The 24062-nt window shown below is 33.1% G+C and overlaps 1 protein-coding gene across 1 annotated transcript in view; it reads left to right on the forward strand.

Annotated features, from left to right (window-relative positions):
• The first annotated feature begins 418 nt into the window (after positions 1–418).
• Positions 419–24062, forward strand: part of LOC106664775 (probable serine/threonine-protein kinase nek3) — a 50409-nt gene continuing 26765 nt past the window's right edge. The window contains exon 1 of the mRNA XM_014390768.2: positions 419–660. The gene's annotated coding sequence lies outside the window, so the exon portion shown is untranslated. The remainder of the gene's footprint in view (positions 661–24062) is intronic.

The raw sequence follows: 24062 nt of genomic DNA on the forward strand, positions 1-24062 counted from the left end.
TCTTACATAAAGTAAATTGTTAATTAGTTGAAAGAAATTATTATTATTTTAATTTAATTTTTTTTGGTTTTTGTTTTCTTTTTCTTTCTAATTATGTTATAAAACAGAGAATATTGTTGTATTTTATTGGCTATTTTATAATCTTTTATCAATATTTTATCAGTAATCTTGACTCTAAGCAGACGGATATTCTATTGATGTAAATACTTGTTTTTTAAAAGGGTATATTTCGTTATTTATAATAATTATTAAATAAAATATAATTATTGAGGCTTGCAGACTAACAACGTACAGTCTAGCCGAATTTAAATTGTTTAGAAAATTTCCGGATTTTGATATAGGAGGACGCTCTTGCTCGGAAACGAACGGGTCAAAGCCTCTTTTTAAAAAATCCCCGATGACCTCAGGTCGAAAATGCAACAGGGCCCGTCTCGTCTTGGCTCAGACCGTAAAATTGAAGAAGACCCAACGGCGGTTAATCAAAAGGAAAAGGCGTCGGTGCGGCCGTGGTGGGGCGCCGGAGGAAGCACGGCCAGCAGTGACTCACTTCGCTCTCAGTTCTTCAGTATCAACCGAAGTCGGTGCTTCACTTTGTCAACTCGGACCCGCGACTTACGACACTGCTTACACGGCAAAACCGGCACTTTTTGTACAACCTAGGTACGTGTTTTTTTCTTGTATTTACCATCCGCACTGTGATATTTTTCCCCCAATTTTTTTTTACCGGTCGTAAAATACGATCCTTGATGGTTATTTACTGTTAAAAGACGATGTAGGCATTTCTGTTTAATGGGCCGACCGAACTCGTTTAACAGCAAATCTCTTTATAATCTCTGAGATTAGTGGTTCAGGGAATGTCATTACCACTGGATATTTTCGCACCCCGTTGGAATTTGTTAAATTTTTTCTTAAAGCAAAATACTTTTTCCTATTTTTTTAACACTAAAGATATTTATTCAGAAATGCGAATTGCGTGTCGTGTTGAGAGTGCCGCAAGAATGGCACAATTACACAGAAAATAAACACCTTGAGCCCTGAAGATGATCTCAATAAAGACCGAAACGTTGGCCTTTGAACCTACATCACACCAGACCGCATCTCACGATTTCTGAATAATTATCGATTAACGGTCACTAATCACCACACACTAAAGATATTTTTATCTATATTTTATTAAACCTGTGCTTTCTTGAAAACTGTTAATTTTTTCATAATTTTGAAAACAGCCAAAACGCAAAAAAAAATTCCCCACATGTTCATTTTTATCTGACACCTTCAGCACAGATTATATTTTTCCAGTATTGTTCCCCTATAAAATCGTTGTTTTTAGAATCGGCCCACTATTGCAAAATTTTAAGCGTTACTCCATGATGCTCATTGTTGAGTTCGCCTTGATCTATTATTGCAAATTACCGTCTTCGTTGGAGTACCAGAGCTTTTTTGGCTTTGGCAGCGTGTAATTAATGCGACTCGGAGAATTCTCTCGTTGCATGCCATTAGTCGTTAAAAGGTTACCGATTGTATGTAATTTATCCGTAGTTCAAACGATATCCGTACTTAAAATTTAAGCGGTTTTACTAAATTGCCGGCCGTGACATTTTCTTGTACTTTTAAAGATTAAAATTGTGCAAAAATAAACATTCTGGGCTCTCTGTTTACGTGTTTAGTTTTGCTTCTTATTCCTCTAGCCCCGTTTCTTTTATTATTATTATTATATATCCTTAAAAAGATAAATAATATTTTAAATATGCCCTCACGATCTCGCTATCCTGTTTATGTTTTGTCTGTATGATCAATTAAGAAATTTTAAGTAAGATAGTTCAACTAATAATCAGAATCTATTTTTAACTTAAATTGTATTAAACTCTAGTGTTTATTCTTGTAAATCCTCAAATCTTATTTAATTGTAATTGTGTTCGAACATGCGCCTGGTTTCGCTGTGTCAACAATTTACGGTCATGTATTATAATTTTTACCATTAGTTTGTAATAGTTCATCGGTAAAATCAGATCATGTTGAGTATCTGGTTATTCGCGTGTCCTCATATTTTCTCTACATGTTTCTGCATGCAGAGCTTAAAAATAAATAAACCTTTAAAACATGCTATGCGTGAATTTATGTGGGAATTGTTATAATTTCTCGATCTCCATATTCACTATTCACTCAGCAGAGTTTTAGCCATAATTTTTTGTCAAGTCGAACTTTTTTGTTTAAAGCATTGGATGGAATGTTTAACTCACAACTGCTTTGAAAAGTTTTTGACGGGGTTAACGTTTCGAAGTAAAATTTATTTTGTATCTGTTTTTTTATCAACAATTTATCAGAATAGTTCCGCGCTGCAGAATTTTATATCCATTTTTCACCAGCAATAGCCTTAAACCAAATGCCAATTTAATGTGATTTTAAGAAGGAATTTTTAATTTAGAACTGCTTTGGAAGTTTTCGATAATGTTAAAATCTTTTTCTCGCAATTTCTTCAGACTATTATCTCCTTACTTTGTCAAAAAAAAAAAAAAAAAAAAAATCAGCCAAGTTTAAATTCTAAATTTTGATCTTAAAAAGAAATTTTTAACTCATAACTATTTTGAAAGATTTCAGTCATATAAATCTTAAATTAAAATAACGATTCATCTAGCCTTGACGAAAAAGGCCAATTAACCAAAGATTTTATATTTTGGACTTTGGAAAGGATTTTTAATTCGGAACTGCTTTGGAAGTTTTCGATAATATTAAAATCGCTACATAAAATGTGTTTTATATGAGTGATTGCTTAATAAGCAAGGTATCCGCGTGGTTCCGCTGTGTTTTTACCTTCCAAATGCCCGTTTTTAAATTTTGGCCATGGGAAGGCAATTTTAAACTCACAACTGTATTGAAAAGTTTACGATAAGGTTAAAATATACCTAAAATCAAATGAAATGAATTTTTTAGCCATAGAAGAGTATTTTGATCAATTTATCAGCATGGTTTCGCTGTGCGGACTTTTATCTCTCTCTCTCTCTAAAAAAAAGACCACGAATCGAGTTAACATTTTAAATTTTGGTCGTGGGAAGAGATTTTTAAAATCACAACTGTATTGAAAAGTTATTTACCAAAAAGGACCATGAACCGAGTTAACATTAATTTTGGTCCTGGTAAGAGAATTTTAGCTCAGAACTGCTTTGAAACTTTTCGATGAAATTAAAATCTTGAATTGAAACAATTAATTGAGAATATCATCTCTTTGTTCAAATTTTATGTTTTGGCCCCTGGAAAGGATTTTTAACTCAGCAGTCTTTGGAATTTTAATAGAATATTTTAGTAGAATATTTTTGATCAATTTATCAGCAAGGTTTCGCTGCGCAAATTTTTATCTGTTTCTTTTACCAAAAATAACCACGAACCGAATTAATTTTGGTCATGGTAAGAGAATTTTAGCTCAGAACTGCTGAAATTACAATCTTGAATTGAAACAACAATTAATTGACACTATAATCTTTTTTTTTCTACAAAAAAGATCATTAAACAAGTTCGAATTTTATATTTAAGCCTCTGGATTTTTTTGAGGATTTTTAACTCAGCAGTCTGGATTTTTTTGATAATGTCACAATCCATACATACAACGTATTTTGTATGAGTGGTGTATTTTTGATCAACAATCCGCATGGCTCCGCTGTGATTTTTTCTCTTTTTTTTACCAAAAGTTACAATTGACCAAGTTAACGTTTTACATTTTGGTCATGGGAAGAGATTTTAAGTTAGAATTACTTTGAAGGTTTGCGATAATGTTAACATTTCTTCATAAAATGTATTCTGTAGAGTGGTGTATTGTTGATCAACAATGCATCCGCAGGGTTCCGCTGTGTAGACTTTTAACTCGCTTTTTACCAAAAATGACCAAGAACCAAGTCCCAATTTTATTATATTTCATAATGTGATTTTGAGAAGGAATTTGCAACTCAGACCAGATTTGGAAGTTTTCGATGTTAAAATTTTAAATTGACATAACAATACAGACTATGATCTTTCATTTGTTTGTACAAAAAAGGTCATGAATGAAGTTCAGATTTAAGTTAATCAAGTGAACATTTCTTTATTTTTTACCCCTTTTTAAAAACCAAAACTGACTACAAACCTAGTCTCAATTTTATAATATAATCATGGAATGGAATTTCTCAATGTTAAATGCTTTAAATTTTTCGACAATGTTAAAATGTAGAACTGAAACAACAATTATTCCAAAACATTATTGCTCTTTTTTCAGTAAAAACGGTCCTGCAATAAGTTCAAATTTTATATTTTGGCCATGAGAAGAAATTTTTTGACTAAGAACTGTTTTGAAATTTTTCGATTAGGTGAAAATGTCGAAAATAAAACATTTTGCATTCATGGTTTATTTTTTTCAATAATTAATCTGAATAGCTTTGCTGTCCAGTTTTTTATTTGTTTAATCTCACTTATTCACTGAAAATAACCACGACTTTTTACAAAAAATGGCTATAAACCATGTTCAATTTTGATAGTGCTGAAAGTGTTTCAAAATTTGTTAAGTTTCAAAATTTTAAAGACAAAACATGGACATAAAATGTATTTTTTACTTAATGGCATATTTGATTTTCGAAAAAAAAACAATTGGAGAAAAAAATTAGTCTATACTTATTTATCAACAATGTATCCCCACAATTTCGCTGTTTAAAACTTTCTTGAAATTATTCGATTGTAGTTTTATTTTCAAAAATTACGAAAAAAACAACTAATAACTTAAAAACCCTTACATTTTCAATATTCGTATCAAAAAGATATCGGTTTGATCTCGCTGTGAAATTATTTTTTATTTTTAACCTCTTAGGAATTTATCTGCACGTCTGAAACATTTTTTAAGGCCGCTTATTTAAAAAAAAAAAATCCGATTGAAGGTTTTAAAACAAAGTTTACATGAATTAAACGTTAAGCGTTTCGTGTAAATGTGTCCGCCTGGTCTCGCTGTGCTGATTTTATTTCACGTCCTTCTACAAAAAATAGTGTTAGATGATACAAGTTTGAAAATAATTTCTCTATTTATTTACTGTTTTAAGCGGGTTTACTGCTGGTCAACCATCGGAGTTCAGGTGTTAAAAAAAGTCCGTTTGTTGAGGTGAAATTCATGGGCGGTGAGATTTGAACCCAGGACCCTTAGAATGATGAGCTGTCGTTGCGGCCACCTACATCCGTTCCCAATTTTATGTATGTTTTATATTCATAATAGTTTTCAGATAAAGCAAGAATCCGCTTGCCTCGCTATGAAGACAGCTTTGTTCATTTATTTCTTCATTCTTAAGGTTCTATCTAAAATATCTATAACTTTAATAAAGCAATTTTAACGTTTTTTTAGAACCAAAAACTAGTTTTTAACTCAGCTTCAATTTTGTTAATACAAACATACCCGCCAAGTTCCGCCATGAAAGAGATAACTAAAAGGTTGATATATTATTTTACAACATGTCAAATACCACCATTATTTATAAATTATTAACTTTATTCTGAAAGTTTGGGCTATTTTCGGATTCATAATAGCTTTCTGATCAAATGTACGTCCGTCCGGTCTCGCATATTTTTTTATGCGTTTCTTTATTTTCATACTATTGCAAGTGTAATGAAAATATTTGGCATTAGTTTCTACGATTTTGACAGTTATTTGAAAATAAATACTTGTTATCTGTTTCTTGGTCTTCATGTAAATAAAGTTGATAAAAGATATTGATATATTAATTTTACAAAATAACCAAATAAGACCATTTTCTTCTAAAAGTTTAGTTCATTTTTGTTCATAATACAATTAATTAAGGTTTTTTAGTTGAGATAAAAAAGTCAATGGCACGAGCGGGATTCGAACCCACGATCTTCGGCTAGATACGCCGCTGCTCTACCACTTGAGCTATCGTGACCTCGATCCACTTGGACACTAACTTCCCATCTCAACCCCACCTTTTGAATTTTCCCTCCTTTTTGCCATTTTTCAATTCGAATCCCGCTCGAGCCATTGACTTTTTTACCTCAACTAAAAACCTTAATTAATTGTACTATGTTAATTAGTCAAGCGGACCACGAAATTAGTGAATTTAATGAATTAAAATGAAGTATACTTCACTAAAGCTCTCCGTGGCCATTTCATTTGTCGCCGAGAATCCAATCCGATTACACGAACCGAATTTCGTGGTCCGCTTGACCAATTAATATATTACAATTAATTAAGGTTTCTAGTGGAGATAAAAAAGTCAATGGCACGAGTGGGATTCGAACCCACGATCTTCGACTAGATACGCCGCTACTCTACCACTTGAGCTATCGTGACCTCGATTCGCTCGGACACCCCAACTTTCCTTCTCAACCCCACCTTTTGAATTTTCCCTCCTTTTTGCCATTTTTCAATCTCAACTAAAAACCTTACTTAAATGTAACCTATTAATCGGTCAAGCGGACCACGAAATTAGTGAATTTAGTTATTAACATTATCTACTGGGATTTGGTTTTGACGAGCCTGATCCTCCATTTCTTGGAACAATCTTCCAAAATATATATATATATATCGTCTTTGAAGTTTCTGAAGGCCACTACTGGGTCTGGGTTTGCTGGAAATTTGAAAGTATCGTATATACTGACAGGAGTATTATAAATGACAGGAATTTCTGCAATGTGTACGGAATATAGAATGAGACCAAGGAGGCTGCCTTGTGGAACACCCGCTTCGACAAAGTTTACGGGAGAAATTTTCAATATTTTTAAATCTACACTGTCTTAATAAACTATTTTAAATTAGTAAAGATACTGTGCATTTACTAAATTTATTGTTTATTCCAAATCGACAGTAGAATAGTAAGATGGTGTTCAAATAATCCAGGCATTCACAATTTACTTTAAAGACCTACCAGGCTTCTTTAGTAGATGGTTTAAATTTTTTAAATTATTTTTTTTTTTAAGAAAGAATAAAAACTGAGATTACATGTGTTCCTATGCTATTAATAATGTGTGATTCATTGTTATCGTGGTGATAAAAGCTTTTCTTAGGAAAGCAAAGTCATTTTATGAAAGTCGCAATTTCTTAAAATGGAATCTTAAAATTTAAAAGGAATTAATAAAATATTAAGTTTTTTAGTCAATGTTTTAATTTTTCTTGGGTAATTCTAAAAGCTTGATTTATTTAATTGTTTACTTTTTATAACAACAAACTTGCACTATTTTGTGGGCAACCCAATAAATGATGGACAAAGAACTCAGTAAGAATTTTGTGCGACTTGCTCAAGGAACAAATTGTAATTTTACGGAAGGTTTAGGTGTTAAAATCTTAAATTGAAATCTGTAACAACTAATTCAGACTATGATATCTAATTTGCTTTACAAAAAAGGTCTTGAATCAAGTTCAAATTTGTTAATCAAGTGAAAATTTCTGTCTTTTTTTACACCAAAACTTCAAACCAAAACTGACCCGAAACCTAGTCTCAATTTTATAATGTAATAATGGAATGGAATTTCTAACTGTTAAATTTTTTTAAAGTTTTCGACATTGTTAAAATGTAGACTTGAAACAACAATTATTCCGAAATATTATTACTCTTTTTTTTTACAGTAAAAACAGTCACGCAGTAAGTTCAAATTTTTATTTTGGCCATAAGAGATTTTTTTAACTAAGAACTGTTTTGAAATTTTTTCGATTAAAGCATTTTGTATTTGTGGTATATTTTTGTTCAATAATTAAACAGCATGGATTTGCTGTGCAGTTTTTAATCTGTTTAATGTCAATCTGTTAATCTCACTTATTCTCTGAACGAACTCTTATGCCCACGACTTTTAAAAAAAATGGTTATAAACCATGTCCAATTTTATCATATTGAAAGTGCATTTCAAAATTTTAAGGACCAAACTTCGACATAAAATGTATTTTTTATTCGTAGGGCATATTTGATTTTCCAAAAAAAAGCGGAGAAAAAATTGGTATATTCGGACCCTGAAAAAAAAAAATCAAATTTGATTCTTTTTAAATTTCTTTTTAGCATTTTTAACTCACAAATGCTTTGAAAATTTTCGATTAAGTCATAAGAACGACGTGAAATGTATTTTGCATTTTTAGAACACTTATTTATCAAGAATATATCGGCACAATTTCGCTGTTCAAAATTTTCTTGAAATTGAATTTAAGAATTAAAACAACAATTATTGCAAAATATTATTACTCTTTTACAGTAAAAACATTCATGCAATAAGTTCAGTTTTTTATTTTGACCATTGAGATTTTTAACTAACAATTATTTTGAAAATTTTCGATTAAACGAAAATCTTGATATAAAATACATTTATTTTTGTCCAACGAGACAGTTTGTTAATAATAAAGACTCAAAATTCTATTCAGAGGGTATAAAAAAAAGTTTTCGAATAGGTGAAAATGTCGACATAAATTGCTTTTGCATTCCTGGTATATTTTTGTTCAATAATTAATCCGCATGGCTTTGCTGTGCAGTTTTTAATCTGTTTAATCTCAATCTGTTAATCTCACTTATTCTGAAAATGCCCACGACTTTACAAAAAGTGCATTTCAAAATTTTAAGGACAAAACATCGACATAAAATGTATTTTTTATTCGTAGGACATAGTTAATTTCCGAGAAAAAAAAACAATCAGAGAAAAAATTGGTATATTCGGATCCGGAAAACAAATATCCAATTTGATTCTTTTTAAACTTCTTTTTAGCAATTTTAACTCACAAATGCTTTGAAAATTTTCGATTAGGTCATAAGAACGACGTGAAATGTATTTTGCATTTTTAGGATACTTATTTATCAAGAATATATCCGCACAATTTCGCTGTTCAAAATTTTCTTGAAATTGAATTTAAGAATTGAAACAACAATTATTCCAAAATATTACTACGCTTTTTTCACTAAAAACGGTCGTGCAATAAGTTCAAATTTTTTTATTTTAACCACGAGAAGAGATTTTTTTAACTAAAAACTGTTTTGAAAATTTTCGATTAAGTGAAAATCTCGATATAAAATGCATTTTGTATTGGTGATATATTTTTGTATAACAAGACAATTTGTACAATAATAAAAACTCAAAATTCTATTCAGAGGGTATAAAAAAGTTGGCACCATCGGGAGAAGTGTGCTGAGAGTGATGAGGGTATTTAATAAACAAAATGTATAAAATTGTTTATTTAATTGTTTTTAATTTATATCCAAAAACCTGCATTATTTTCTGGACAACCCAATAAATAATGGACAAAACACTCAATGAGAATTTCTCTGTTCAAGGGACGGATTGTAATTTTATTGTGGGATTGTGAAAGGGTCGGGAGAAGAAGAAACAAAATACATTTTCTATTTCAAAACGTGTCAGTTTTTGTTTATTTCGACAAAACAGACTAAAGATGAAGAATAATACGTGGCAATCAAACAGAAACTACAAAAACCCTAGCCAGTTGTAACTTGGATTGAAATCCTAGGGGAATCAAGTAATTACCCGATCTTGTTTGATTTCATAGCAAAGGAAGACAAAGGATCCAAAAATAATATCAATCAACACGGCCGTAATGGCCAATCATCATGAAACATCCGTGAAGATCACGGCTAATCAAAAGGTCACAAATTGCCAGGACGTGTTTAAAAGAGAATGAGATAATCCTGGTTCATCTCCCTCCCTCGTTTATTTTTTATTTTTTCATTTTTATTCATCATAAGGTTTTTTACTGAAAATATTTTTTCGGTATACGACCAATTCCCGGTCGGCCGATGATTATCCGCCGAATAAACATAAGCCCAAGAGAAACAAACATGTTTACGTTTGGATTGCTTACCCGCGATAGTTTCCCCAAGGGTTTAACGTTCACGAAGACCCTTTGATTATTTAAACAACAAAACGGATCGATCATAAACGTCCGGGTTATTAAAAGCGTTTTCGTTCTAAACACTTCCCAATAATAACAGACTCAATCCGCATCCGTTGAAAATTCAAAGATTTCTTCCAAAAATATTCTTTCACAGAGTTCTAACATAACTCGTCTACTCAAAGTATTAATTAAAATCAAATTTTCAATATTTTAGAGGGAAATTTGTATGCGCAGGATTTGACATGCTGATCCTGAATTTGAGATATCCTCCTGAGGTCTGCGGGATGATAAACCTATTGTTTGATAGTTGCCTACGGTTTTTCATTTGAGAAAATTATGAGTATACTAGGAAGCAATTCTTATTTCTTAAGCACTGCAGCCTTTTGGCTTATTATAGGGATAGGGATAGTGATAATAGTGGTGGTCACAAGACTAACTGCACCTCGACCTGAGTAAGGTCTGTTGTGCTACTCTGTTTAAATAAATTAAAAATTTAATTATAACGTATAAATTTAGAGTTTTGAGACATTTTATGCCTATAAATCAATTGATATCAGTTTATTTTACACTGGCACAATCTATTTTGGTTTAGGGAATTATTATTCAGGGTGGAATATCTTAAATTATGGTCATCCAGAATATACTCGTTAAAAACTTTTATGTGGGGGCGTCGGTGGCCGTAACGGTTTAGGCCTTGACACGGCGCTCATCGCTTTAAGGTAAAGGTCCCGGTTCGAATCCAGCGGTCCTGCATTCGAAACCGACATACTTAAAAATGGGATTTTTTTCAAAAACATCGGCACCTCGAAGGTTAGCCTCTGCTGTTGGAAAAAAAGTTTTAAACCGTTTAACTAATGTAATAAGTTATGTAAAATTATATTTGGCAGGTAGTTAGGTAGATTTTAAAATGTATAATTTTGCGTAAGAGGTAAAAAACAAAATATAATTTAAAACTAAATCAATTAATTTGAAATTGCAAATAAAAAGAAAAAAACTTGTTATAGCAAAATCGCGGATTTAGCACTAAACTTTCATAATCAGTATTTAGGGTTATGAATATACATTAAATTTACTATTTTTCGTAGTCCGCTTGACCAATTAATAACATTCATTTAAATTAATTAAGGTTTTAAGTTGAGATAAAAAAGTCAGTGTCACGAGCGGGATTCGAACCCACGACCTTCGACTTGATACGCCGCTACTCTACCACTTGAGCTATCGTGAAGGTATTGGTTGAATTGAATTTTTTTTTGTTTTTTTTTGTTTTAATTGGCCTTATGATCTTGCATATTAGCCATAGTACGTTTTCTTGTGTGTTCAAATTGGGGTTATCGGGAAAAAAGGGCCAGGGGCGACGGTGGGAATCGAACCCACGACCGCGGCGTGAGAGTCTCTCATGCTAACCACTCGGCTACCGCGGTCCCCAAATTGAAAAAGTTGGTGGCACGATAGGGATTCGAACCCCCGACCTTCAGCTAATTCGGTGGGTTCGAATCCGCTCGTGACACTACCTTTTTCATTTAGACCAAAACCTTACATAAAAAGATTAATTAATTGAAAGAAATAATTTGTTCAATGAAACCACTAAATATAATGGAATTAAATAGAATTTTTGTTAGTTTAGTCATGTCTTGAAATTAATTAACCAATTAGTTTTTAATTTTCGTTATTATTATAGTTAATTAGAAAATACAAAACACATTATATGAATAGTACGTAATATTAATTAATTTATGTTTTTATGATGTTTTTAATTATTTTCCATAAGTTGTTTTAGAGATTTTCTTTTGAAGTACGAAAACTGCTCTCAGATGAAATACTTTTTAGAACATTATTTATTATCACATTTGGTATTGCGTGACAAGTGGTTAGAGCAGCGGCGTATTGAGCCGTAGGTCGTGGGTTCGAATCCAGCTCATGTCACCAACTTTTTCATTTCAACCAATACTTTACACAAACATATTTTGAATTTCTCTTTACTTAGAGTTTGTACTTATATTTACTATAATTTTCTATCAACTGTTGCCTTTACATTTTCGTAAAATTATAAAATAAGGATTAATTACAATTCTACCAATTTTATGAAATTTGAAAACTTAAAAAATTGTCTGGGTTTGGTAATATTTTAGATTAGAATTACATCTAAGAAAGTACACAAGTTTTTATTTTATATTTATATTATGTTGTGATAGAAGATGTTGTTTTTGTTTTATTTTGTTAAAAGATTTTGTATAATTTATTTTTTGAGGCACTGAACAACTCCCTGCTGTCAAGTTATTCACTTAACGATAGCAAGTTAAATAAAAGGATTTATTTATAATCTGATATAATTGAATTTTAGCCTACATTAACCATGTTTTTGATCCCTTCTTTTCATAAAATAGCTGAATGCAGTAAGAAAAAAGAGAGAGAAAAATAACAGAGTTGTGTTTGGAGATTTAATAAAATAATTACAAGAATAATTATTATAATTTAATTGTAATTAGAAATTTATACATCAGTATATAGGAGCCATTTAACAGATTTCTGTGTTAGATGAGTTACTTACATAGAAAGTGGTCAGTACTGGCCTGAAGGAGTAAAAATAGTCCAGGGGACTTCTTTCTCCACAGAGCTGGAATCATATTTTGTGAGGGAAAAAAGGATTCTGTCGATGATTTTTTTTTTTCAAATTGGAACCTTCTATGTTTCTAATGAGTCAATGCATTATCCATGACTAAACAGTCTAGTTGTAACCCTCTCCCTGTGTCGTTTTTTGTGTTTAGGGTGACATAATCATCACACTGGAGTTCCTCAGACTGTATTAGTGTCGTGTAAGCTATTAGACAGTTTTCTCGACATAGTTTCTAAATTTATACGTCGCTGGAATATTGAAGTTATAATGGGATTATCAATTCAGTCCTCATCGAACATGAACGTCTGGCCTCGCTGTGCTAACAAGACTTTCTTCTGTACTAGTACAAATAGGAACGATGCATTATTTTTTATTTTTAACCAATTAATACTGATTTGCTTTGAAGTCGTAGCATTTGAAGTCAGTCATTTAAATTCAGTTTATGTTGAATATTATTAAATCACTAGTTTCGTGGTCCGCTTGACCAATTAATGTATTTCAATTAATTTAGATAAAAAAGTCAGTGTCACGAGCGGGATTCGAACCCACGATCTTCGGCTAGATACGCCGCTGCTCAACCACTTGAGCTATCGTGACTTCGATCCACTCGGACACTAACTTCCCATCTCAATCCCACCTTTTGAATTTTTCTTCTTTTTGACATTTTCCAAATGTCGTGTAATCTATTTGATTCTCGGCGACAAATAAAATGGCCACGGAGAGCTTTAGTGAAGGTACTTCATTTTAACTTATTAAATTTACTAGTTTTCGTGGTCCGCTTGACCATTTAATATCTTTCGATTAATTAAGGTTTTTTCACTGAGATACCAAGTGGTAGAGCAGCGGCGTATCTAGCCTAAGATCGTGGGTTCGAATCCCGCTCGTGACACTGACTTTTTTATCTCAACTAAAAACCTTAATTGAAGATTATCTATATTCGGTCAAGTAGTTTTTTGACGACAGTCTAATTTTTTTCACTAAAATAAGTCATATTTTTTAAGCATAGGTAAGTTTTAAGATTCCTCTGCGTGCTCTGCGAGGAAATTTGGTCGTTAACAATTTAATTGGTCAGTCATAAGCAGTATGTGGCAAAACAACAGAACCGCCCTACATTAAATAGTTTAATACCAAAATCCGTCTGATATACCAACCTAGCAATGATAGGCAGACCAAAATGATAGTTAACGACCAAATTACATAGGTAAGTTCGCCTTGGTCTAAGTAAATTATACGTCACATGATTGAATTTATGACCTTTCTGATTAAAATTGTATAATTAAAAGGATTTTTTATTTATTTCTTTTGTGATAATATAAATTGAACAATTAGTATATGTATATATCTGCCAGCACATGAGGCGGTGGAAGAGAAGGCCGTCAATACTGATATTTTCTGTTTTTTAGTTATACTAAGACAGGGTCGTTGAAGGAGGTTAAGAGACCATCACATTTTTGACGGCATGGTGGATTATTAGGGTGGGGGTGTTGAGGAAAGAGCTTTAGTTGGATGGATAGCTTGGAGTGAAAAAATGGTAGAAAAGTGTTCTGATCTCATCCTCCTCGAATTGTATGCCTTGATCTTTGTGAATCGTTGGATTCGTGACGTAGAAGGGAGCATTAGGATGTGGCGGAGGGCTGTGGATTAAATGGATTGGATTCGTTGGATGGGGCAGTTTGTCCCACAGCTCGACTACTGTCCAAATCGGTCGAATGAGTACTAATGTAGATTTCGGCCCAGATATTGAGATCGTCCAAGAGGTACTGGTACATTGGTTTCAAATATCTAAGAAGTAACTCAAGATAGCGGATTTGGTTGGGACTTTGTTATTAATGTGCATTGGTTGGTAGGTCTAATGTCTGAACATAAGTACTATCACGTGTAGGCTTATTTAGTCGTTTAATTTAATCCACCACCGAGTGTATCGGGCAGTATTGGTAGGTTTTCTTACGTTGCATCTGATGGTTTGGTAGGGTTGGAGTTTGGGGATAGGATTGCCGCGTCATCCGCGGAGTTTGTGCATTGGAATATCTGGGTATGCCTGCAGTGCACACTGTATAAAGAATTGGTCTTAGGATGCTTCTTTGCGGAACGCCAGATCATATTGGGATGTTGCGTAAAAAGTCGGAGCAGATTCTTACTTTAAACCAGCGATCTGAGGGGAAGGACTTCAGGACGAGATAGTAGATGCAAGCAAAAATACTTTGTACTTAAAAAGGAGACGGAGGTGGCGCTCTGGTCGACTGCTTCCATGACTTCAAGAATACTACTGAGCAATAACGCTTGCTTTCTAGAACCAAGAATTAAAGAAATGGTCTTAGGATACTTCCTTGCGGAATATTGTGATGTTGCGAAAAAAGTCGGAGCAGATTCTTACTTTGAACCAGCGATCTGAGGGGAAGTACTTCAGGATGAGATAGTAGGTGCAAGCAAAAATACTTTTGTACTTAAAAAGGAGACGGAGGTGGCGCTCTGGTCGACTGCTTCCATGACTTCAAGAATACTACTGAGCAATAACGCTTGCTTTCTAGAACCAAGAATTAAGAAAGTGGTCTTATGATACTTCCTTGCGGAATGCCAGCTTTGATTTGCTTGATATGTGAAAAACCGGAGCAGATACTTGTTTTAAACTAGCTATCTGAGGGGAAGGACTTCAGGACGAGTAGTAAGGTTAATAATTTTGAACTTAACAAGGAAACTGGGGTGCCACGCTCGGTCGACTGCTTCGGTAACATCCTGAATACTACAAAGCAATAATACTTTCTTTCTAGAGCCGATAATTAAATAATTTTCTTGTATGTTGTTACTCGTTGACATGTTAGTTACATCTAATTTAAAAGTTTGTTTATTTATTGTCAGATCTGATTATATTGCAGGTCTTGGCTTCTAATAAAATTTCAGATAAAATTGTACAAAATTTACATAAAAATTTTGTACATATGATAGCTTAGTATTCCCTGGTGGAGTTATTCATTTTGTCCTTGTTTCATAAGAATATGTATGAAGGTTGTCAAAAATTTTTTTCGATGTGTACGTTGAATTTCACTGTTTATTCCTTCGGTTACACATTGTCCCGTGCTAAACGTGACTCCTCTTTACATTTTTACTTTTTTTTTTGTAAATCTTTCATGGTGTTTGGTCTCGATGTGTGAGTTGTTTATAAAAGAGAAAAATTAGTCGAGGCTTGTTTGTGCCTTTCTTCTTTTATAGGGCGGTTTACATTTTTATTCAGTTCATTTTTTAACAATTGGTCATCACTGATAATGACGAAGTACTGAAATGGTCCTGACTGGTTAACACAGCGTGGCTAGGCAGATGAAAATAATCGGTGACGATCAAATTACAAATTAAATAAAATGGTTCATTTAGTCAATTTTTGAATAATGATAAACTTTAAGTAACAGACAGCCAAACATTGAGAAATTCGGAGAATGTTTAAACGAGTCTGACAGAATACAAAAAGCGAAACTAACCGGACCCGAATATTCATAATCGACCGTTTCAAACCAACCAGACTTATTTCATTTACCGAGTTAATTCTCGATTCAGGTGCGACATTTGCTGAATGCCGACTTCTCTCTCCGGTCCTATTAAACGTTGCAAAACGCTTCAGCAGATTTAGGGTTTCCTTGGATTTCCTTACGAAACAGGGCTGTCGAGAGGGCGCCGGATGGAGGCCTCCTCCCAACCCCGAAGGACTTTTGCAAAACCCCGCCATGAACACAGACACTTCGTACATATTACATATGTTTGCAAATTTATTTTCTATTACATGCATATATGGAAATTTCCTAAGAAATTTCGTATATATCCCGGGACAACCCTATCTCTAATCGGTCATCGGTAATTGACTTTTAACCTTACGCTTTATGAATTCCTATCATCCCAACAAAAAATTATATATGTATATAAACAATCAAGATATTGGAAGTTAATAGGATTAGTTGTTTATTGTTTATGATTTTTTGAACTATGAAACGAACATAAAGTGCAATAATTCATTCTCTTTTCTTTAGTCAACGTCTTCATGTAGAGAAAGGTTGCTCGATGTGTCCCACTTAATTGACGTGTGGAACTCCTTGGCTGTATATAGGGAGCGTGTAGGAATGCCAACCGATATGAGAATCTGGTTTGAACACGGCAGCGAGTATCTATCTGGGCCTTCTGTTATTTTAACATTTTACGTTTTATTTAACCATGCTAAGTTAGGTCTCATGGACTTTGCTTCCATTTAACGGGAGTTGTACATTTTACATTATACGTACATCCATTATATTTAGTGGTCTATTGGCCAAATTACTTCTTTCAATTAATTAATCTTTTTATGTAAGGTTTTTGGTTGAAATGAAAAACGAGCGGGATTCGAACCCACGACCTTCGGCTAAATACGCCTAATTCGATCCACTCGAGCATCTAAGTTACGATATCTCAAGTGGTAGAGCAGCGTCGTATTTAGTTGGTTAGTAGGTTGCAGGTGGGATTAATGTTGTGTCAACATCAAAAGCGATAGTCGAGGATTCCATCTGCAACCTTAGTCAGGAAAATGTTAATTATTATAATATAAATATATTAACACTTTAAAAATACCGATAGCCAAAACAGGTCTACTGCCCAATTATCTTTTCGACTACAGCGAAAACAAACGGACCGGAAATTACACGGTTTGATCAATCCACAGTCTATTGATTCACTGGCCACGAAGCATAAATATCAAAAAATAAAAATATAAAAATAAAAGTATTGTTAAAAAAAGTCTTTTCAATCAAAGATAAGTTATAAGTAAATTAAAGGATAGCAAAATAAAATATACAGGGGGTCTCAGCAATAGAAAAAATTAAATTGTGTTTTTTAACGATCTTAAATTTTGAGGATTTTATTTTTTTTATTAAAATAATAATTTTTACATTTTATAATAACATCTAATGACGAATAATTTATTTTAGGAGAAACCTTTAGTCAAAGGTTGTAAGCTATCTGATACATTTTAATGATGTTTTATGGTTTAGTGTCATTTCATCTGGCAAATACACGATAATCTCAAGTGCTTGAAATTTAAAGTTGCATTAATCTAGGCAACAAAAATGCTTCGATGTTCATCACATACACAAGTTAGGAGGCTTAATTAATAATTAAAATTTTGCAACTGCTCGTATTTTCTTTGAAAAAAAAAATATATATATAAAAAATATTTTTTCATTTTTTTAAGTCACAAACCTGCTCTAGGTCTCATTTTTTGGAAAATTTTACAATAGACAAAATGGCTTTTTTAAATGTCCCATGGCAAAAACCTATTACTCTCTCTCTCTCTCTCTCTCTCTCTCTCTCTCTCTCTCTCTCTCCCGATTTTAGAGAGTGCATAAATTTTGAGCTGTCATGTTTTCGAAAATTTTACAATCTACAACTTTTGTTTCGAGGACTTTTTCGAAAAGTGAATAGGGATTCGACAATACTTACTTTTTCTTACTTTGACCTATTGGGATGCGGAATGCTTCTGCTGTCTGTAACCACTTGTTTACCACATCACGGAAATTCAACTTTTCCTTCCCATTTCACAGGTGTTGTGTGGTAAAATCGGGGGAGAGAGAGTGATCGGAGTTTTCCTCCATGAACACGTAAAAAAACCCACGTTTTTGGCCAAAAATCGCGAATAACTCCAAAACGGATGAGAAATCGGGCAAAGTGGAAGGTGACCAATTGAAAACTTATTAAAATTTCTTAACGAATGCTAAAGGGGATATTTTGCATTGTATAAATTCACTTTTCCACATCCTAAATGTATTTGTTAAATGTATACAATGTTTGTAAATCCCAGGCCCTGAAGATGATCTCAATAAAGATCGAAATGTTGGCACGATAAAGAAAATGTTTTTCTGAAACCTACATCACACCAGACCGCATCTCACGATTTCTGAATAATTATCGATTAACGGTCATTAATCACCACATATTAACTATGTTCCCGAATTTTCGAGTTTATGATGAACGACTGAAACTAGGAAAACGTTTTAAAAAAGCCATCTTTTTCAGTGTAAAATTTTCTAAAAAATGAGATCCAGCGCAGGTCTTTGATTCAAAATATAAACTTTGCATTTTCAAATTTTGCCATTTTTTCGGGCAGAAACCAGGTGGTAGATTTTTTTTTTTCCATGGGCAGTGTATTATTAATCATGTACAAGGTTGAAAAATATGAATTTTTATTTAAAAGATAGAAACTTATTATTTTGCGAATAATGCAATTAGGAATTGAATAATTAATCAGGTGTCCATTCTACCTGGGAGTAGTTGGTATAGCTGTAGATGGAGTCAAACAACTACGATGACTAAAAATATAGCATCTAACAACATCAACTAATGTAGTTACCGACTGTCAACAAACTATACTGTAGGAAATATTTAAGCTTTAATAAGCATGATAATTGAAGGAAAATCTAGGTGTTCGAGATGGTTAAAGCTCTGGTTCTCGATTTGTCCTGGTCAAGGTCTCCAATCCTATGATTTTTTTATCTCTTCATCCATGACATTTAGAAATAAACAGGTGCAATTCCTTCTTTACCGAAAAACATTTTGGTTCTTTATCGTGCGGTAAAATTTTTGAATCTTTTAATATCGTTGATATATCATTTGGATATATGGAAGCTGGCCGGCTCCTGAGATGTTTATTAAAATAGATGTTCGTGGCCTTGTCTTTTTTCATGCATTTTAATAACTTTTGTTGTGCATCTTCTATTACTTCTTAATTAACAGAATACCCGCACAAGTCGAGGTCGAAAGATTATCCGGTTTACTGTTAGGAGGTGTGTCGCATGTAATGAGCCGGTGTTCACACACAAACGGCCAATAAATAACGCCTCGTGTTCTGTTTGTAACATCGATACAAACGTGACAGAATTATGGCCAACCTGTCTTCCCACAGTTAAATTAATATTTAAAATGGCATTGTACGAAATTGATTCTGCCCAGTTGTTTCGTTTATTTCATTCGATGGTGAATACAGAAGAAATAGAGGCACTAGATAGATAGACAGGGAGAGGGTGAGAAAGAGAGAGGGAGTGAAAGTGAGAGAGCGAGAAAAGGGAGAGACAGAGAGATAGAAAGATAGAGAAAGAGAGAGAGTGAGAGAGAGAGAGAAAGAGAGAGATTGATTGAATGATTAATTAAACTTTTCATATTAATTAACGTGAGTCATGTTGTACATTGTTCTACGTTATACAAAAGAAAAAAATGTTTAAATATTTCACGTCCCAACATTTTTTTTGTTGATAAATTTATAAGATAATGTGCATTTATTTACGTTAAAAAATTAATTTCAATTAAAAGAAAAAGAACAGATAATAAAAACATTAACCAGGATTTTAATTAATTAATCTTTTTATGAAAGGATTTGGTTGAAATGAAAAAACTAGTATCAAAGAGTTAGTCCACCAGATTAGCCGAAGGTCGTGGGTTCGGATCCCGCTCTTGACACCAACTTTTTCATTTCAACCAAAACCTTACATAAAAAGATTAATTAATTGAAAGAATTAGTTTGGTCAATCAGACCACTAAAATATAATGGAATTAAACAAATTTTTTGTTAGTTTATCATGTCTTGAAATTAACTAACCAATTAGTTTTTAATTTTCGTTATTATTATATGTGTGTGGTGTTCAGTGACCGTAATTTAATGATTATTTGGAGATCGTGAGATGCGGTCTTGTTTTAGGTTTTAGAAAAACATTTTCTTTACAGGCTATCAATCAGAAAACTTACTTTTTGTTGAAATGCATACCACACAAGGCCCTGAAGATGATCTCAATAAAGATCGAAACGTTGGCAAGATAAAGAAAATGTTTTTCTGAAACCTACGTCACACCAGACCGTATCTCACCATCTCCAAATAATCATTATTATTATAGTTAATTAGAGAATACAAAAAACACATAATATAATAAGTACATAATATTAATTTATTTATTAATTATGTTTCTACGGTTTTTATGTTTGTTTTTTATTATTTTCCATCAGATGTTTTAAATATTTTCTTTTGAAAGTACGAAAACCGCACTCAGAACATTGGAACATCAACGTTGGAACATCATTAAACAACTTTATACTGGCAATTAAGAAAGAGTTGGAGTATGTTTTAGTTGTATGAATTGAAAATTCAAATATTTTGTTTTGTCTTAAGTTGAATGTTTCAATTTTTTTTTCTTATACATATTTAAAAAAATAGATAACTCGGTTGCTTAACGTGTACAATTTCAAACATTATTGATAAGATGGTCATTTTTTGTAATTTATCTTATCTATATATATAAGAGATATCTCTCTAACTATCTACCTATCTGACTGCCCCCTCTCCCCCTCTCTCTCACTCTCTCTCAGTCTTTCTCTTTCTCTCTGTCTGTCTTTCTCTCTCTTTCTCTCTCTCTCTCACTCTCTCCTTCTCTCTGTCTTTTCTGTCTCCCTCTCTCTTATTATCACTCCTCCATTATTTCTTACTGTTTAATTCTTTCTGTCCCTCCTATTCTCATTCTAATTTTTTCTCCAACTCTTAATATTTGTTCTTTCTTTCTCACTTTTATCTCTGTTAATTTTAATCTCAAACTCTCTCTTTTTCGTTCTCTTATCCCTCCTTCACAATATCTCCCCATCTCTTTCTCTCTCTCTCTTTCGCTCTCTCTCCGTCTTTCTTTCTTTCTCTCTCTCTCTCTCTCTCTCTCTTTCTCTCTGTGTTTCTCTCTCTGTCTTTTCTGTCTCCTTCTCTCTTATTATCACTCCTCCATTATTTCTTACTGTTTAATTCTATCTGTCCCTCCCATTCTCATTCTAATTTTTTCTCCAACTCTTAATATTTGTTCTTTCTTTCTAACTTTTATCTCTGTTAATTTTAATCTCAAACTCTATATTTTTCTTTCTCTTTTCCCTCCTTCACAATTTCGCCCCATCTCTCTCTCTCTCTCTCTCTCTCTCTCTCTCTGTCTCTCTGTCTCTCTGTCTCTCTGTCTGTCTTTCTCTCTCTCTCTCCCTCTCTCTCTCTCTCTTTCTCTCTGTGTTTCTCTCTCTGTCTTTCTTTTCTCTCTCTCTCTCTCTCTCTCTCTCTCTCTTTCTCTCTGTGTTTCTCTCTCTGTCTTTCTTTTCTGTCTCTCTCTCCCTCATTATCACTCCTTCTTTCTCATTATTTCTTACTGTTTAATTCCATCTGCCCTCCCATTCTGTTCTCATTCTACCCCCCTTTTACCAAAAATATAAAAACACACGCTGTAAATGGGAGAGAGAGAGTGTGAGAGAGAGAGAAAATGTGAGAGGGAGAGGGAGATTTTAACTTGTAGAGATCTATTTTGGCAGTAGTTAATTAGAATAGGCCTCGATATTTGTAACCTAAAACAGTTTAAAGGTATGAAAGTAGGAGTGAAATACAAACAGGTAGTTAGCAGTAAAACCTCAGAATCTCAAATTTTCAACCAAACATTTGATACGTTCGTTTTCGAAATAATAACGGAAGCTGGCAAGGCCACGAAGTCAGCGAACGGATTCTCCCAAAGAGCGTGGATTTTTTTTCCCACCAACGGATTTGATGCAAGGCCCCGTGGCTCAGACGTGCCTTGCTTTTCTCGGTGACAAAGGTGAAATCCTGAGGCTTAACGCTCTCCACGAATAAATCAGCGTGGAAGTTCGCCTCGGGGCCTCAGGGCAACCCGTGAATACAGATCCGATCGGACTTTTATTTAGGACGGCCCTGACATAACGCATGTGCCGGATCGACTGGAATACACATGTTAATATATCGAGCATAAGTTCAACTGCACTCTATTCATAGCAATCATGTCGAATCAAGTTTTCCACAAGCCCAAAACCTACTTGTTAAAAAAAATTGTACACATGTAAAAATAATTCAGTCCGGAAAAAAATCAGATTTGACTAATTAGCGCAGTTCATGTCAATAGACATTTACATCTACATAACTACTGCTACATAATTTCTAAAGTAATGTTTTCTCTAAGTATCAGATTATTATTTTGTTCGAGGATTTTGTTTCGAAAATAATATTTATAAAAAATATAATATACTACTATATTTTAACAGCCAGAAGGAAGGATTGGCCTTAAAAGGGCCTAACTATGAGTACCACATAACCCTGAGATCCACCAGTACTACCTACCGAAGTGACTATTAACATATGAAAAAAGTAGATTATGCCTAGAAGAGCGAGAAAGGACACAACATATCTTTTGCAACTGCCTAGGAAAACCATTCCTGAACAATGCAAACCTCTGAGAAAACATCTGTACTTTATTTTGTTTTTTAAAGTCCCGGAAGTCTATAGTAGTAGAGCTCGACGAAAATAGACGAAAGTTAAGTCCAAAATGGGGCAAACCTCTACAACTTTAAAGAGAGAAAATACAACCAGGAACAGTTTCACATATTAATTCATTGGCTAGTCAATTTTGTATAAACCTGAAAAGTACCTATTTAAAATACATTTCCTTGCTGGTTACATGAAAAAAATTAAAAAAAGAAGAATGTGTGAAGCATGAGTCTCAAGTCAATAACAAATTCGTTGCACGGCACAAACTGATTCCGATAAGGAAGACCATTTTCCAGGAAACAACCTGGTAACCCATTGCGCAATTTAAATGGTTGACTCATGAAGATTATTTGAGCAAACTCACGGGCAACAAAATTAATTAACTCAATGTTTCATTTGTCAATCCAATTCTATCGAATTCTTAGGTAAATATTTAAAATATAATAACATTTTGGACATGTACTGGAGGTGAGATGGAGAAACACTTCTGGCTAAAATAAGAGCGAGACAAGACGGACCAGGAAAAATTAGCCCCAACGGGAAGACAATAAAAGTGGAAAAAAACATAACATACTTAGGAGTAGTGATCAGTAACAGTTTCAACCCTAGCAGCCATATTGAGAACATTCGGAAAAAAAATAGAAGGAAAACAAAATTACCTGGCTAACTTAGCAAAAGCTACTTGGAGGCTAAAAGTTGAAAGCACAAAAATATTATATAAAGTTGTAAACCTTTCAATACTGTGTTATGCAGCACCAGCTTGGGCTACAAAATTAAATAAAACCCAAGTCAATAAATTATTTACCATACAAAGAGGTGCACTAAAATGGAAACTGGTCAACAGACGCACTTCAAGTTATAACAGGGCAGATTCCAATTGACTTAGAACTCCTTAAAAAAATTCAGATTCACAAATTAAGAAAAACAACATGCAATAATTATAGTGAAAAAATTAAAGAATTAGAAAACGAAATTATAACAAAATGGCAAGCAAGATGGAGTGCAAGCATAAAAGGGCGAACTACTTATAAATTCTTGCCATGCATTAAATCAAGAATCAAAAACGGGAATTTTATTCAACCAAATTATATTACTACCCAGTTTTTAACAGGGCATGGAGAATTTAATAAATATTTATATAATTACAAGTTAAAAAACACCAATTTATGCCAATGTGGGGAAATAGAAAGTGCTGAACATATTGTGACGAAATGCGAAATTTATAACCATAAAAGAAGAATACTAGAAATGGAAATAAAAACAAAAATAGATGATGAAAGTAAATTGGTAGAACTGACAAAGAACAAACACAATTATAAAGAGTT

This window comes from Cimex lectularius, unplaced genomic scaffold (genome assembly GCF_000648675.2).
Source record: "Cimex lectularius strain Harlan isolate CLEC.00 unplaced genomic scaffold, Clec_2.1 scaffold52, whole genome shotgun sequence".
In the NCBI taxonomy this organism is placed as follows: Eukaryota; Metazoa; Arthropoda; class Insecta; order Hemiptera; family Cimicidae; genus Cimex; species Cimex lectularius.